An 18484-nucleotide genomic window follows, 5' to 3' on the forward strand; every position below is an offset into this window, starting at 1 on the left:
ATATTTCCTTGCAGAGCCAGCTCATTCTGCACTCGGCATCAACAGGGAAAGTCATATTTAAGATAAGAGGAGTGACCGTGAACCCCTGAATTTTAACAGAGTTTTATATGTGCATAAAAGTTTATGGCTTTTCTTCCATTTAGAAAGGTCCAGATAGATTGATTGAATGAATACATTCATCTGATGAGTTACTCAGAAACCGTGATTAGATGGGATGTATCTTATTTAAACGAGTGGGGAAAAATCACTGAGAGGTGGCCTTGAAGAATATTACTTACAGCACAGTTTCAATGTATAATCGACCATATTAATCATTTATATGACTCCAATCCACCACACACCCGGCCCACCTCATGCCAGATTGCGGGTCTAAATATAGTCTCTCCTGTTCTTCCTCTCTCCTACACAAACACACACACAGTAACGTTCACAGACTCATAAGAGTTTCCCTGTAGCCATGTGTTGTCTCTCTGATTGAGTTCCCAGTAGATAATTCACTTTTGTATGGACAGATGCCAGAGGGAAGCCAGTCAGGTTGGAGCAGGAAAACTCGCTGTCTCCTCCTGTGTGTGCTTCTGATCTTCTGCGGGCCGCAGAACTTTATGCCAGGTTATGACGCTCCCTTTTTAAACAAACTTGATTTATATGGTTATTCTCGTAAAGTAAGCCCCTGCGACGATGGTGGCGCATTTCCATTTAGAGGAGTTTTATTGAGGCTGGAGAAATGATAAAGCAAATGATTTATGAGCGGGAGCGACACGGCGGGCTAAACCTAAGCCAGCACCGGGAGGGGGAACCCACAGGTTTTATTCTGAGGTAAGAGGCCAGTTTGGCAAATTGAAGATAGTGCACGGAGATGAAAACAGTATGTGATGTAAAGAGATAAAGGTTTTGTGTGCAGAATATTAACACTTTAACATGACAGTGTGATGCATCACAGATCAGGATCTACTTGACTAGTGTCATGGTGAACTTTTGCTTTGTTGAATATTTGATCCCACATTTCCTTTTTATGTGTTGTAGCTTTTCTATTTGCATGTAAAAGATCCGCTAATGTGCGAAGCCCAAAGTCCACAGCAAAGGGCAGAAGTGTCATCTTCAGCCAAATACTGTGAGGGATCAGGTTTACATAAGCAGCTAAAAAAAATTATTTCTATAACTCCACTCCCATAACACCAATGTAACACTGAAATGTAATTTTGTGCATAATGACAGGCTGACCTTAATTTTTTAAAAAAAGTCCTGACACCTCTGATGGAGCTTGGGGTCCATTTAGAGAAGCTTTGGAACAAATTATTCCACCTAATGAATGTGTGTGGTACAGCTGACCTGTCTCTATGATCTTTTAAAGATTATTTATAGCCAGATCCTGTGTTCATGAAGTTATCACTGCTGTGTCATGTGTATAAATGCACTTATCACACATTTTAAAGTTGAAACCAGAGCATTTTTGTTTCAGACGTTAGCATTACAATGCGTTCATCTCTAGTAGACTGGATTACTGTAATGGTATTTTAACAGAACTTCCCAAAAAGAGCATTAAACAGCTTTCAGCTCATCAAGAATGCTGCTGCTAGAGTTTTAACCAGGACTAAGAGATGTGAACACATCACACCACTTCTAAAATCTCTACACTGGCTTCCAGTCAGTCACAGAATAGATTTTAAAACCCTGCTGATCGTTTACAAATCCCAGAACGGTTTAGGCCCAGAATGCATCTGCGATATGTTTAGAGAATACAAACCTAGCAGGGCTCTTAGATGCAAGGACTCAGGTCAGCTAGTCCAGGCCAGAGTCCGGACTAAACATGGAGAAGCAGCATTTAGCTGTTATCCTGCAAACAAGTGGAACAAACTGCCAGTGGAAGTTAAACCTTCACCAAATGAAGACATATTTAAATCCAGGTTAAAAACATTTATTTTCTCATGCACCTGTGCATGAAATCTGCACGATATCTTTCAACTATCTGCACTTCACTGTACTGCTCTTAATGTTTTATGTAAAGCACTTTGAATTATCATGGACATGAAGGGTGCTTTGCAAGTAAACTGGCCTTGCCTTGCCTTTAGATCTGTCTTAGTCACAGTAATAGCTGTATTCTGACAGACCTGTTAATACGTTATGTTACAGATACCTGTGGGTGGAATAGCTTTATTGGGTGCAAGGAGAGGGTTGACCAACTCCAACTAGGCAACCTGGGTGATGGTATTAAACGACTCAAAACACCTGATGACCCCAGAAAACATCCCTAATGACGTGTCCAGCTGACGTACTATACCGTACAATGAGGGAAAAATACATAAAAGTTGATATGTGATGTTACAGAGCTCTGTCTGCACCTCTCCTGACTAAAGACACTCAAACTGCAGTTTATGAACTCTTCACTTTTCATTCTTGGACAATTTTCTGTGCAGAAAAATGAAGCCTGAAACACTGGAAACTACTCCGCTCACTGTAAAAGTAACTTTACTACCTGTAATATATCCCTCTGCCACATCCGCTTTGGAATATGCAACAATATATTTTCTCCTCCCTCTCCACCACATTAAGTTCCTCTCTGTTACATTAGTTTAGAGGAAGAGAAATATGCAGGGCTCTGTATTAAATATTCAGGGGAAGGAATCAGAGGCCCCCAGGACCTACAGGAAGCAAAGCAAAACTGTGGCCCTGTGTTCACTGTTACTTCATGTGCACAGTCAAGTGTATAATTGGGATGGGGTGTCACGCACTTAAGTTTTTCTTAACAAACAGAAATAAATTGAAAAAACAACAAATTTGTGACAGGGTTCATAAAGTCAAGACTTTTCATCTGTTATGCATCAATGTCACCATGTAATACAGTTTCATAACTCCTATATTGTTTGGCCCTTAAACAATGAATAAACAGCAATAAAGGACAGCCTAAAAGAAAACAGGAGCTAAAACTAAGTGTTTAAGACTGAGGGTAAGAAGTGGAGCTGCAGTAATGCACAGCATGAGAAAAACACTGTTTTTAGAACATTCAAGCAAGTAAACATATTCTAATAAACCCCCAAAATAAACTTCTAAATCTGTAAATATGCATCACATGTGCCCTTTAACCAGCCAGTCTGACAAACCCTTGCTGTTCCCTTTGAGTGTTGTCCGGTCATGCGGGGACATTAAAATGAAGTGTATGCCCAAAAGTGTTTTTTTCGGAAGTGCCCCCTCAATGTAGCATCTGCCAGTGTCTTCTGGCTACTCTGCACTCATTAGCAGGCAGCCTGGTCCAGGACTTTCTCCATCTGGTAGCCCCAAGCAGCACACACTGTACCTCACTCAGTACAGCATAGAGCTCAGACTGAATACCTCTACAATGTATAATGTGCAGCTAGACATGATCATCATGTATGCAAACTAATAGAGAATGTGTAACACACTGTTACTCAGTTATCTAAAAATATAGTTCACAGCCTCTGATTCTTGTAAAGCTCTGTTTGTACATGACAGGCTAAATGTGCATTAAGTCTAGTCCAAAAATATTTAATAAGCTGTGTTGTTAAATCTATATTAGCGTTGCAGTTAATATCCTACTCAGCAGCTGTTACTATAGGACAGGCAGCATCATAAACGGGTAGGATAACACCAGCCTGGTCCACGTTTGAGTCCAGTTCTTATGGGAATTTCAGATTTCAGCACAGCCACACGGTTTGGTTGCAAACACTTAAAGAAGCTACATTTTGGGATTTTTGAAAATCACTTCAGAGCAGCAAGTTGTTGCATTTTGGATCATGCTTTATTTGGCATTAAACAAAACTGCAGCTCTTCTTCTAAGTATTCTGTAAAAGTAGGGCCAGCTGTAAAATATCTAAACTGGAAAGTGATGTGTCAGCACAACAAAAGCAGCTTTTAGTGAGCCGGGGGTGTCTGTCAAAAAACGTTAAATCTGCCTAAGAGTCCCACTTGGCAGGAAGACAGCAACTCCTGTAAGTTGAATACCAACCACAGTCTTATTTTTTAATGCTTTGCTTCATTCAAAAACGTCTGCATTTGGGCATCGTCATTGTCAAAACATCAGTGCAAATGCAAAGTGAGCAGCATCAGTTTTCTGTGGTTGCTATTCATTTTTGTGAGCGGCTGTTTTTTTACCCAGAGACTGTTTTAGTGTGATTATAATGTGGCTTACAGTACGGCATTACAGAACCCTTAAAGCATGCATTTTTAGCATGATTGCTCCCAGTGAGAGGTGAACCACTAACCTCGGCAGAGTTAATGACAAAAACTTGCTTCCTTAAGTGTTTTTCACTTGCAAATGAACTATTTTGGAGCTTGAGAAATATGATGCACCGCAGGCAGGAAAGCTCAACAGAATGAGCCTTTTTCAGCTTGAATAGAGAAATGCTGCTCTTCTGCAATCTGGACACCTTATACAGAAGCACTGACCATTTTCTGCCTCAAGTTCTGCTGTAAATCACCTACAAGAAAGACAAATTAGCCATTCTTCAAACAAATTCTTTGAGCCTGTCAGTCAATCCCTTCTCTCTCCCGCCAATCCTCTATTATGCATATCATCGCAGTGCATTTGTACAGCATATTAACTGCTGCATTTCCAAGAGAATTCAATGATCCATGTCAGTAACCGAATCAGATTCTTCCGCCAAATGCAACATTCACTTGAAGGGATCTAACAGTCTGCTGTGACTGATAAAGATCAATGAAGAACCATTATCAGCTCAATTCCAAAGAAGACACATGCAGCGTTGGATTTTAAAGCACTTAGTGAGACTATATTTATATAAGAGGCATGTCATAGTTTCACTCAAAGAAACAGAAAGACAGGAAACACAGGGCTGAACATGTGATGGTGTGGACAATTCCCCATGCGATTCATGTGGCACAATAGCAGGATTAGCGCTGTTCCACTCACCAGAGGGATTACATGGAGGGGGCGGCACACACTATATCTGTCTGTGGTGCAGATGAGACTTTCTCACACTCTTAAAATGATTTATGGGATGGAAAAGGCCAGAGAGTCAGAGGAGGAGGCACGTGGGAGAGCATCTTGGGAACGAGGAGGAAGCTGGAAATGAGGTTGGCTTGAGTGACAGGTGGGTGAAGTGTCTGTGGAGAAAGGATGAGGTCCATAAAGTCCAGCGTAGATGAATGTGTGCAGTTCAGCTGTAATTACATCCCGACAAGTCGGCTGCTTTCTGAAATATTCAAATTCATGAGGAGAATTATTCCATTTGCATTAATATTCACACGTTCATGGTCACTGACCTCTGCTAGGTGTCCAGCCTGCAGGAAATTATCAGGACAAAGCTTCTGCATTGGAGGATTATCTGTAAAAGGAAAGGACACATATGCCACTTTTCTCATTTCTCTGTTTATACGTCCTTGATTTTTTTCTTTGACACCTCCCCTCGTGTTTTCGTCTGTTCCACCAGAGATTTGAATGGAGGAGGTGAAGAAGAGACACAAGGAGAAAGAAGTGAAGGCAACAGCTGTTTTAGAAAATGAAACATCTTTGCCTCTGAGCTATTCTTCGGAAGTAATGTCAGTTAAATACAACGTGGCGCAGCTGTATTATATGTCCATTGCTTGTTACAGCCTACCGCCGAATTTTATGATCTCTGTCAGATGAACACAACAGTGCTCATGATAACTTACAGCATATATTCATACGTAATTCAATTTGCAACATGGCAGAATGTGACAAGAATGTAGGGATGTCAAAGTTGTTGTTTTTTTAATTTAACACACATGTTCAGTGAAGTATAAAAGAGGTGTGGCACATCAAAGAGTACTATACAAATACAGAGCGACATATATTATTATTGAGTGATACAAATGATATAAACACATTTGTCAGTCCTGCTACTGACATGGTTTGTATATTCCAGCTGTGTGTCACACTTCATTTATACAGGTGCTGGTAAGACTTGTACAGAGGTTATATCAAGGTTCTCAGGTTCTGGAAACTGGTCCCTCTGGGTTGGGGATGAGTTGCTTCTCCAGTTGAAGGAGTATTTTCTAATCTTGGTTAAAAGTGTCAGGAAAATAGAGCACATGATGGACTGACTGTAAATGTGGGAATTGTACCAGAGCATCATGGTGAAGATGGAGCTAAGACGGAAGGCAGACTTTCAGTCTACCAATCGATCTATGTTCCAACCCTCACTTATGGTTGAGAGCACTCTCCAAAACTGTCAAGGTAATCAACATCTGTCTAGTCACTTTATGTCTGAACAAAAGAACTCAAAACTATTGCATCAATAAGAAGACATGATGAATGTTTTTGAGCTCTCACTGATGGTCATGAGCACCAAAACAATGAGGTCACAAATACAGGTGACCAAAATGTGTTTCCAGCGTGAAGTCATCTCAGCCTGAGAGAGAGGATGAGGAGCTCAAACATCTGGAGTAGAGCCGCTGCTCTTTCCCGTCTAAAGGAGCCAGTTGAGGTGGTTCGGGTGTCTGATTATGATGGTGACTTCCTGGATGATTTTAGGACACATCCAACTAAAAGGAGACTACAGGGCAGACCCAGAACTCACGTCAGGGAGTACATGCATCATCTGACTTAGAATCCAACAGGAGGAGCTGGGAACGTTGCTGAGGAATGGGGCGTCTGGAATATCCTGCTGCCACTGTGACCTGATGCTGGACAAATGGGAAAAACATGGTTACACCTGTGCATCTTCACTCACAACTACTCATGGAAGCCCCCTTGCTCCTCACTCCAGCAGATGCATTTTACAAATTGAAACATCCTTCAAGATGATGTGCTGGGATTGATCTTCAGGTCACAGGCAGCAGATGGAGGAGAAAAGAAGGCTTAAAACAGTGAAGTGAGATGAGCCTAGTGTGATATAGTTTTGACTCAAAGGATTCAGCGCAAAGCTGTGGCTTATTTACTCTAAAACAAGTAACAAGGCTTAAAGTCTACAGCCCTGTTAGTGGCTGAGTGAGGCTACCTATCATTCTCATACTGACAATGCTCATATGATGATGTTTAGATGATTTATGTTTGTCATGTTGACTATATTGCTTTGGCCTGTTACCATTTTGGAGACTGATGAGACTAATGGAAATAATTTTCAACCCAATAATTGTGTCAGTGAAAAAGTTCTTTGCAATCATAAAATTATTAAAAACCCTCCTGAGAGGAACATATCTATGTGTACCAAATTCCATGACAATTCAGTCTATCCACAGAAATGTCGACCTAATGTTGGAGCTAGAGGAAAAGTCATGGTAATTCATCAAATAGTTGAGATCTTCCAAAATTTGTGTCTTTGACAAAGTAGTGGAACAACCAAAAGGCTGATTGCCAACCCAGAGACAATGCCTACATTCCAGCACACTAAAATTTTGAAGATAAAGACAAAGACGTGGGCAGAAGAAGCTGGCAGTGGTGTCGCTCTAGTTCATCTATCTTTTGCTCTTCAAAGGACACCAGCCAAGACAGAGCTGAGAACTTTATAGATGCAATTTCAGAGTGACCAAAGATAAAACTTTAGCATAGAAAAGGATTCACAAAATAATTCTGCCTTCAAGCTACTTCAGTGACGTCTGCTTGAGTTACTTTGAAATTATTTTCCTGTTCATACTCTTAGACACATGAGGATGTCATAGGAGATACAAGAAAGAAAGCACTGAATTAATGCTCTAAATCTAAATACATAGATCATCTTTGAATTCCTGTGAGTGCTTTGTTATGGAAATGCCACGATACGAGCCCACCTGCTTCTCCAGCTGAAGAGTGGCAGGTGACAGCGAGACATTTGTCACTGATGGACGAGCCTCCTCCTCACCATGTCAGAAGGCCACTGTGCCAGATGGAGACCTGATGGGTGGTGCCTTATTGATGGGCTCCACACATCACGCGAATGGATGGATGGCGAGGAAAAATGGTTTCACCTGTGAGTTTGGGATGGCTTTGCCTGCAAATCAAACAGCTCCCACGGGGCTGCCTACTATGTACATCATCTGAGTAAATATCAGAGTGAATGAGTGCAAATTCTATCCTTCCACTTCCCACATCCTCACAGGCCTGAACCTAACCCTTGCTGGCTCTCCTCCTCCAGCTGTAATGCCCACAGCATTTAGCTGGCAAGGCCTAATGACATATTAGCAATTAGAGAAGAGCAGGTTTAATGATTTCATCGGGCCTGCAGCACTGCCCAGCTTTATTTAATTGCAGTCCAGAGAAAGGTTGTGCTGTGGTGACACAACGCCAAGAGGCCACTGCCTGAAGGGAAAAGCTGCTGCTGACGGAAGTCATACACAAAGGTGCCAGCATGAGTCAAAGGAAATTCGATTGCATTTGTTCAGAGTGACAATCGATGAATAAACAGAAGTGGCAGCACTTAATAAATTGGATTATTTTGAGTCCATGGGATTTTTGCTTTAAAATAAAAGCTTGTGATGATAGCACATCGGGCTTTTTCGTACATTATTAGAAGATAACGATGAATGATGTGAAATTCTCTTCCAAGTTCCTCCACTTATTAAACAAAAGCTTAGGTGTAAAATTGTCCTTATTTAAACTGCACAATTCAATATTAATAGCTTGTTTATGGCGTTATTGTACTTATTTTACCCACAGCACAAGATATATTGACATTGTGTATCTCTCCATTTGCAGTGTCTGGTCTTTAAGTGCAAAATAATGGATTTTAGTTTCAGGTCTGCTGTAGCTCACAATGAGAATTTAAAGGCATCGATCAACATTCGGGAGCATAACCAGAGGAGCTGGTTAACGTAGCTCAGCACTAACACTGCAGACAGTGGGAGGCAACTTGTCTGTGTGCTGGTAAACCATCACCTGGATGACTGAGAATCTGCACAGGGAGCTTGCCTGTGTCCAAGGGCACAACAAAGCACCCTTAAAGCTCACTTAAATGGCAGGTGGAGGTTTTACAGGGTTTTATGTCTGGGGCTATTTGTTGGGATATGGTATGAATCTTCTCATCTAAAGCCCCTTCAGACACGTACTCCCTTCCACTGATCTGACAATAACTGCATATGTCAGCTTTAGGACTGAACGAGCACCGCAGTCAGTTTTCTGGAAAAGCTGAGATGGCAATCTGACTAGCTTAGATATAATAGCTAACATTTCTGCATCACTTTTAGCACAGCACAAGTCTGAACTGCATGTTCTCACATTAACAGAAAGGTATGCAGGAGATCACAACTCCACTTTCAGTTGTGTGAAGCAATTTGTGGAAGGCTTTTCAATTAATATCACAAAGAGCAGAAGACACCATTTGTGTTACGAAATCACATGACACCTTTCTTGCCTTACAATTATACATCTATTACAAAGAGGACTCGCCATAAATATAAGACTGCATGCATGAAAACAGAAATCAACAGCTTGGATTAATGAACTCACCTTGATAAAATCTGTTCCAAATTTTGACAAAATGTTAACAGGAGGAGAAGTTTAGTTTGTTGCTTCCAGCTGTTTGCAGGAGTCTTTCCTCTGAGTTCATTAAATACGTGCAGCATCACACAGCAGCAGGATCCATATGAACTTTCTGAAGAGAGAGTTGTACGCATTTACTCACATGGAACAACAGCAGTAACTTCATTAAATAATTATACATTATCCCAACATGGAGACAGGATCAATCAGGATCTAACAGGAATTCACACTGAGAGTTTTCTTTCATCTCAAACAGGTGAGCCGTCGCACACAGAGTCACAGTTTATTTTTAAAAATTAAATGAATACATTATGCATTGTATGTCATTTGATGCACTGTCTATTCTCAAGTGTATGACAAAAAGCACATACTTTCACTGTGGTGGGTATGTCTGAATGAAGCTGTGGGCATTAACATAAAAGTGACATACTGTATGTCTAAATGAGAGAGTACTGCCTGCTTACCGCACTGATGAAGAAGAAATTTACATATTCAATATGTGAAAAAGGCCAAACCATTCCTTTAAGATGTGTAGTAAGTGAATAAGTTTACCCACTGTAGCATCAGTCAACAAGCCAGTAAAATAGATTGTTTTGCCATTGCCCTCCAGAAGACACATAAATGTTTTGTGATCTGGTGTCCATTGGACATCCACATACAAAACTGTTAAAAATGAGGGCTTGAATTAGGTTTAGGGAGAGAATAATAGCGGTTAAAATAATGTCTTTGGTAAGGGGATCTTCACTATGAGGGATACAATCATAAACACTTTCAAAACGGACAGTGTTGAGTGTAGGCTTGACTGGAAACAGAACGTAGGTTTGGTTGATCCATCCATCCACCAAACCACCTCCCTTCATGTACTTTGTCACTTTATTGAAATGCTATAAAGTTTTTCCACCATCATAGTAACTGTCATTGGTGAGTGATGTGCTGTCCTGATTGTTTCAGCCAAAGCATGAACCAAACAGAAAGCATTTGTATAGTGTATATTAAAATGGGAATGTTTAATATTCTCTCAAATGCTTCCATTAGACTTTAAGCTGTTCTGCATTCTTGGCACCTTGTAGGATTTTAATGTGATTTAATCAGCTGTAGTTGTGATCATTGGTGCAATTTTATGAACCAATGAAGCAGTGGACAAATTGGAGGAAATGAAGCATGTCTGTTGTTTAAAAATGTGTGAATGTGCTCTTTGTGTTACAACTCAGTGATGGAGCACACCTTCTACTCTGCTACTCCATAAATGATGTCTGTGTCAGAGGAAGCATCTGTTTATGTACTTTCCAATGTAACTGAAGTTCTTGCTTGATTCATATACTTAAAGATGTATGCGTGCCTGCATGTGTGTCCTCATGGACTGTAGTATGAGAAAGTTTTATGATGTTCACAAGGGGAGGACTGAGTGTACTCACTGCATAGTGCAGGATGATGGAAACGGATTCAACACAAAGGCCAGGTGGTTCTGCTGCAGGCATGTAAAGCACAGCTCTGCAGTCATATATATTTATCTCCTATCTTCTGGCTCAGTAGGATTTCTCTAGAAATAAGACGACTAAAGTTACACACTTGGATAATGCTTGCCTACTTTGATATTTACCCTTGAATTTGAAAATCAAGTTTTTTTTTTACCTTGTTTCCATATGTTGTTTTTCATGCTGGAAGACATATCACCAGTGAAATAAGCAGTCATGGCTGAGCATGTACAGCCTCATAAACACAGATTCAGACCCATTACACTTGTAATATGTAGCAAATAAGGGACCTAATCCCATCAGCTTGCAGGATGGGGCTTACTGCATCGGAGAAGAAGTGAAGAAAAAGATTTGTGTTGTGATTTCAGTGGCAAAGTTGCAAACAGAGGAATTGTGAGACTATATAGCTCTTTAATTGTTGAGTGCAGACAAGCCAAATGTTTGTATTCTCTTTATGGCTGAGCTACTAATTGATTTCAAGTCAAACTGTAATATGAAATTATGCAATTAGCATATGGTAAAAACTGAAATTTAGACTGTATATTATGCAGCATGTGTGACATGAGGTATAAAATGCGTTGTTATTGGTTTCACAAGTCACACTGTCCTCCTTGTGTGACAGTAACACTTTTGATGGTCTCACATGGTGATGCTTCATGGTATGTGAACTCGGCAAACATGAGGTGTAGTGAACATTTACAGGAAAAGCCTCCTGATCAGGCCTTTCAGTCTTTGTGTTTCCATTGTGATGTGAGATGTGACAGCTTTGACTGCAACATCAGCTCTAAGTGCACCAAAGCAACAACAAACTGTACTTATTGAATGTAACTCCAGTTCTATGGGCCCATAGGAAACAGAACAATACAGGTTTACTATGTTAGCTTATAGATTAAATGTTATATTGTTGATGGTGATGTCTGAGTGGAGAAGACTGCTACTGGACGAGAACGCTGAAAGAGCAGAAAAATGCTTCTTGTTGTCCTTTCCAAATATAACCAACTCTTGCCAACAGTTTTTTGAGTTAATCAGAGTCAAATCCTGCTCAGCAGTTTTTCATGGCTGCTCAGAAGTCCCTACCCTGGAGTAGGTACTTTTACTTCCCTACAAAAATGGCCCTGAAACAGGTTCTGGCTGGAGATACACATGCAGCCTTATTTACATATTCATAGTTTTGTGCAAACTAGAGGAGGCAAAGGTGTAGAGCTACATCTAAGCTGTTTAAAGGCATGAAAGGATTATTTTCATAGAATAAATTTCTAAATATGTAATTTTGATTCACAGAGATGAGTTTTTAGAGGTTTAATCAATTCCAGAAGGATTTAAAGCTTTTTTTTTTCTATTTTCCAAACATTGGTATAATCTAAGAAGAAGAGGACTCTCACTTCTCACACAAACTGAAAGGATGGATTTTAAAATTTTTTTTTTTTTCATTTGAATAGCTGTTTATCCTCACAACATGATTTTCTGGAAGGGATGTTACGGATTATTAGCAAGAGTGTATTATCCCACTCACAGATTTATGTTCAGGGTGAACTCACCGTAAACCTTCTAAAAATAGGAATGACTTCAGAATGCAATTCTAATATTCAAAGAGGATTAAAATGCATCGTTAATGTATTAATGATTCTTTAGTCCACTCTGGGGCATGGGAAACAAACCGTTGTCCTACAACTGACTTCATGTTTTCTAGCAATCTTTAAAACATTAGCAAACAGTTACTTATTTACACAGCAGATGGAAAACAATGGTAGCACTTCTTTGAAGATGTGTTTCTGGTCACCTGATGAATATATGTGATGTATTATCATATATAAGTAATAATATATCAATATTATAGATCTCCTTTGCGTCTTCAGCTCCTAATTTTTGGCCTCTCAGTCACTAATGCTTCATTATGTTCACTGGATATCTGTGTGCTGTGTCTGACTGCTGTGCAGTAAAGGGAAGGTGGCTGATAAAGGGCTGTCTGCTGCATCAAAAGCATCACCGAGGAGCCTGTAGATCTAAAACAATGAGCTAAAGAGCTGCAGCCGTTTGATGATAATTCTCTGTTGTTCTCTCATTATGAGTGACCTCTGACATTGTCATTCGATCCCTCGGTTCATGTAGAATTATTGATTCTTGCAGCTTTAGCACCATGTCACATCTACATACAGTAGTGATGTTCAAACATCCTCTACAAGCAGAGAGAGTGCAGGAGTAGAGGTTGTTTAGTGGAATATGTGAGTCTAATCTGCCTGACTCGGTCCTTTAGAAGCCTTTTGTCTGCAGCCCAAAATCTGTGTCCATGTGATAACTATGCTAGAAGTACAGTAATGTGCATGTTCACCTTTAGTGTGCATGTGTGGAATACGTAGATATGATCTACCGTGCATGTATGAGATGAATCCTCCATTGAACTACAACAACTAAGCATCTCTGGGTGTCTGCAGCCTTTAAGTTAGAGAATTTTCTGAGCCTGTTTGGCTAAAATAAATATGTGATGCAGTCAATAAGATTCACCACTTGGAAGCAATTAGTCCATGCAGCAAATTTCATCCATGTGTTAATATTTCAGTCTGGTGCTGACCGGTGACTCCGTCCCAAGAGCTGCAGCAGGTGAAAGGGTTGAACATGGACTGATGTTTCCATCTTAAGATAACTTTGCTGCATCTAAACCAATCCACAGCACTGTCCATGGTGCTGAAGTAGCAGATGGATTTGCAATTTTCCCTTAATGCCACTCTTTTGTCAGTTCTGTCTTGTAGCTGCAATGTGCTCTAAAGTAGACAGTATATACTCTATAGAGCAGTGTCACCTTCATGTTTAAACTGAAGAGCAGCAATGTGTAGCTCAAAGACGGGCAAAATGATCATAGAGACAAAATGCTGCCTGCAGTATTCCTATAATATTTGTTTAACATTTCTATGATCATTCAATAGCATCTGCAGTGTTTAAAATATACCCTAGACCAAGTCACATCTATAGCAAAATATTTTAGGGAAGACTTAAATAACAGATGTGGCTCTTCCTGTAGATGTTTGGTGTGGCCTTTGAGTGGAGCAGCTCATGTGACTGAGGAAATGAACCTCCGGTGACTGGGATGCACTCAGCTGCTACAGCTACATAACTCGACGTAAAGTTTACACACCAAAACTGCAGGGTGTTTTCGCAAAAAATAATTTTAAAAATGCTTAATGTCCTTATTTAGTTAAAGACTTATAGAATAGGCTTGCAGGTAGTAAGTCTATGATTGCAATTATGATATCAGGGATTTTGACCATGTAGTGGCGCAACAGTGCCCTTGAAGAAATGTGTGTGTGTGTGTGTGTGTGTAAATTGGTCTTGCTGTTTGTTGACTATTTTATAGATGTAATGTTACGTTTAGGGACAAGTTAGCATTTTCGAACATTTTATCCTCTACAACTTCCCCAGATTCACCTGCACATCCCTGAGTTGGTGGAACAGCCAGATGTGAGTTTCCGATCAGATGGAGCTGGCCTCCCTCCCAGACCTTCTGTCAGCTAATGTTGTCGTTCCTTCATCATTGGCTGTAAGTCAGCACCCATTACCTCTCTGAGCCACCCCTCCATTTTCCCCAGCCACCCTCTCACCCCACCTCTAATCACTGCCAGAACCAGCACAGGAATGCTAATGTTACCCTGTGATGGGAGGACTCCAGGCCGACTGCTCCCAAAATAATAACTGACTCCCACATTCTCTGGGAGCAACAACAGAGCATCGCCGCCGGCATTATTCTCGATTACCCCGCCAGTAATAAAGGTGCTTTAGCAGGAATACGAAAGTAATGGTGAGGAGGGGGCATTTGTGTTGATGGCCAGATTTGGTCATTAACCCTCAGGGCAAAACTATCAGCAACTCGTTTATTCTGCACTAATACTGGGCACTACAGTATATATAGAGCTCTATATCATCTTAGTGGCCATTTATCCTGATGAATATCACTATATTCCTGTGTTGCTGCCCCCACTGTGGAAGTGTTTCAGTCCCAGACAAAGACGCCTGGCTGCTGGAATTGAAATCCATCGATCTGAGCAGAGGAACTGCAAGTAAAGGCGAAAAACAGAAAAAGAGAGAATAAATAATTTTTTTCCGCTGGCACATTATTGATCAGAAATGTTTGGGGCTATTCCTTAAAGGTGCTTCAGAATGAGAGAGGAAGTGAGAAACGGAGAGAGGAATTACAAAAATAGACACCGGCGTGAAAGAGTTTAAATAAGATTCAGTGTAAGTTGGAATGGGAAAATAAATCCTCTCTGTGTTTCATTTAATTTCTCACCAAAGTTATTAATGTCTGAGCCTTAATTACTTTGTGGACCGTGGCGAGTCGATGCTTTTATCCTGAGAAGGACTTTTTTTTTTTGTCGAACATGAAGAAGCTCTTCGCGCAAGCTCGTTTTTTTGAGAACTGCTCTGGAGCATAATTAATGGACGGGTGAAAAAACCATGAATAGCAATGCGGCAAGTATGTCATTTTTTTCCCCGACGCCCTCCACTCTGCTCCCTCCTTCATCTTTCTTTAGGGAGCACTTACACAGTTTGACGGTCGGTGTAATTCATTTGTAGGGAGGCTGTTAAAGAAATGGATGTGTGTTTAATCATGCAGCTTGTGTTAAAGTGTGAGAGGTTTGTTCATCTCCATCCTGACCCTGATGATATGTTACCAAAGGCAGGACAGCTCTTCAGTGGATATGCAGACATGGCCTGATTAAAAACACACAAGTCTGCCCTGAAACTGCTGCAAATGTCTCTGATTGTCTGTTAAAACTTGATGACAGCTTTGTGGACTGGAAAAGACTGCATCCGTTTTTCATGTTCATTTTCTCGAAAGACGTGTAGGTTTTCCTGTTTATTCACATGACATGGACTCATGTTAGATAAATTCCCAGCCGTTTGAACAGGATATATGGCCGTCATTAATGAAGCAGGGTCTGAATCATTCGGCCTGATAACAGTACAGGCTGTGACGGCTTTGCCTATTGCATTACCACACAGCAGCGAACCCTGTAATCATCACAATTCTTCAATCGATGAGGCGTCCATTCAGTGCTCCAATTGACAAATCGACTCCTTAGCCTCCAGCTCACCCTTTCCTCCCTCTTCCTCTCCCTCTCTGGTTCTGGCTCCACATGAAAGCAGAAAACACTCTCCCTCCCTTTGTGCCACATTGTGTGTAATCTACAGCCCTCCCCCCAATTTCCATAGCTTTGGGGTATTCAGCCTTTGGACAGAAAATAGCAGCGGATTGTTCAACCTAAGCATTGATAACGGGGCAGTTGGCTGCTCTTGGAGGCCGTCGAGCACAATAATTCCATTAAGTGTTCAGCTCTGCATCAGCATAGAGGTCGACGTTTGCCTCCTCAGCATCGCTTGGCCTCCATTCATTTCGCCTCCCTGTGAAAAGATGCTTATTTCTGCCTCCGTACGCGTGCACAGCAGGGATGGCTGATAACCATGTTTCCATGAAAGTGGAGCTGACACAGTTGATGTTTATTTAGATGCATCAGTAGCTCCTCTTCATGAGAAACCTGCCAGGTGAGAAGCTCAAATAACGCCATAAAATGGCATTTTTCTCCCCTTTGAATCACTCTTTGGAGAGTCACTTTAACTAAACCTGAAACATTAGGGATCAAATAGTAATTTTTTAAAAATGTATTGCCAAATCGGCACATTTAGAGTTAACCCACTGCCCTCATCCACTTGGACTCAGTGACCTACATGACCATCAGTCCGTGAAGGTGTGTTCACGCTGCTCTAACTGACCAGGAGCCTCTCAGAAGCCCTTCAGTGTGGTGAGAACCAGTTGTCTTTCTGTCTGTATCATGTTCTGTCAGCTTACTGCTCCAGAGTGTCATTATAAAGACCTTAATGGGCGAATGAGTCTTTGGCTGTAAGTTGCAACCCTGCCTCACTTAAGCTGATGGATAGACTATATGCAGTTTCTATATGAGGGAGTGAAGAGGAGGTAGTAAATGATGTAAGTCATTTAAAAGAAAAAAATGGCAGGTTTACAGTGAAAAGGGAGTCAGTCATTTACAGCTGGTAACATTTCCATCACTTTGATTTTATGAACGGCAGAAAAAGCATAGAGTTGCCACCACACTCACATAAATCGGTGCATTATCCTTATTGTGTTGGTAATGATGACAGAGGAGGGTTGCTCTCAGTGACAAGAAGTCATTTTATGTACAGGTGACAAAATGCACTGTCATCTGAATGACATTTTTATGCAGCTGGTTTCATAACTCATACTGTGAGCAAAAATTGTCTATATTTGAATGTGTGTGTGTTTCGTCAAACATGTCTAGACGCCTTCAGTCTTTACAGACCCATTTCTTAGGTTACTCAAATTGATCATGTGTAAATTAAAATTCAGACAAAGTGTCAGCAATAATATACACCCTAAAAGCACATTTTGCCAATATTTGTCATTTTACAATCACATTTCAATACAAAAATGTCACAAGTTATTGTTACATACATACATTTTCATGCAAAATAGTGTAAAAACTATAAAAAACTATGACATAAGCATATACAATCCTGCAACATACAGACATTTAAAAATGAGCTTTTTCTTAACCTTAATGTGTTGTAACTTTTGTTTTCTGTGGCAGATATCACAACACTTTTTCCGGGCTTTCAATTATTGAAGGTTATTCGCTAAGTTTCAGCCACTCTTCCTTAACAATCATTTCAAGTTCTCAGATGTTTTTTTTGTCTTTCTTGTATGTAAAGCATGTTTAAAGTTGCATTGTGGGACTTTTACATATAAACACCTGTTACATTCCAGCTCCTGCCAAATGGACTTACACATTACTGATTCAGCCTGTCAGCAGCAGGTAAATCTGCATACACTCCTACAGTGCTGCTTCATAGTGATGCGTTTGCAGCGGTCGCAACAGAGACAATAGGCTCCAGCAACCCTGTGGCAGAGAAACGTCTTGGAAACGTCCAAGAAAAGTTTCTAATGCACCGCGTAAAAAAGAAACTCAGCGTTCAGAGGAGGGATTACAGGCATACATCACTGCACGTGTTGACAGAGTTTGTTTAATTAATCTCACTGCCAGAAAGTGGGAAGAAAAGTTGCACACTGCAGGTTTAGGATATACTTGTATTTTCAGTGATGTCCAGGTCAGGGGACTGTGAGGGTCACTCCAGAAGCTTTAGCTTGTGTTACTTGATGCTGTTTTTGAAGACTGCCTCTTTAAGCTTTTTTTTTGTTGGACTGATTGCATTATATTTGCACACAGAATTTGCGGCTGTTAGTTCCATGTTTCCTCTCACTGGTGGTCACACAGAACCAAAGAAAAATATTTCCAATTTCATGTTCAAATGCTGCATCTTCATTTCTCCAAACTTTGGTAATTGTGACCAAAGAGCTCAATTTGAATGTCGTCTTCACCTTCATTAACAATGCTTATTTATAAAAATGACTCTAGTTTATCCAAATGTTGCTTTGCAGATTTGAAATCTAGACTTTTCCCAGGTCACAGAATTAAACCCCATGACCTCACCATCTTAATGTTTCCTTCTGATTACACTTTTGTGTAGACCCTGTTTGTGCATCAGCAGTGCATGGTACAGTGGTGCACCACCACTCCTGCATCATGACAAA

General features: G+C 40.6%; 1 long non-coding RNA gene across 1 annotated transcript in view; it reads left to right on the plus strand.

The window, feature by feature from the left end:
* Positions 1 to 18484, plus strand: part of LOC118470940 (uncharacterized) — a 37199-nt gene that overhangs the window by 8821 nt on the left and 9894 nt on the right. The window lies entirely within an intron of this gene.

This window comes from Amphiprion ocellaris, chromosome 20 (genome assembly GCF_022539595.1).
Source record: "Amphiprion ocellaris isolate individual 3 ecotype Okinawa chromosome 20, ASM2253959v1, whole genome shotgun sequence".
NCBI classification, from domain to species: Eukaryota; Metazoa; Chordata; class Actinopteri; family Pomacentridae; genus Amphiprion; species Amphiprion ocellaris.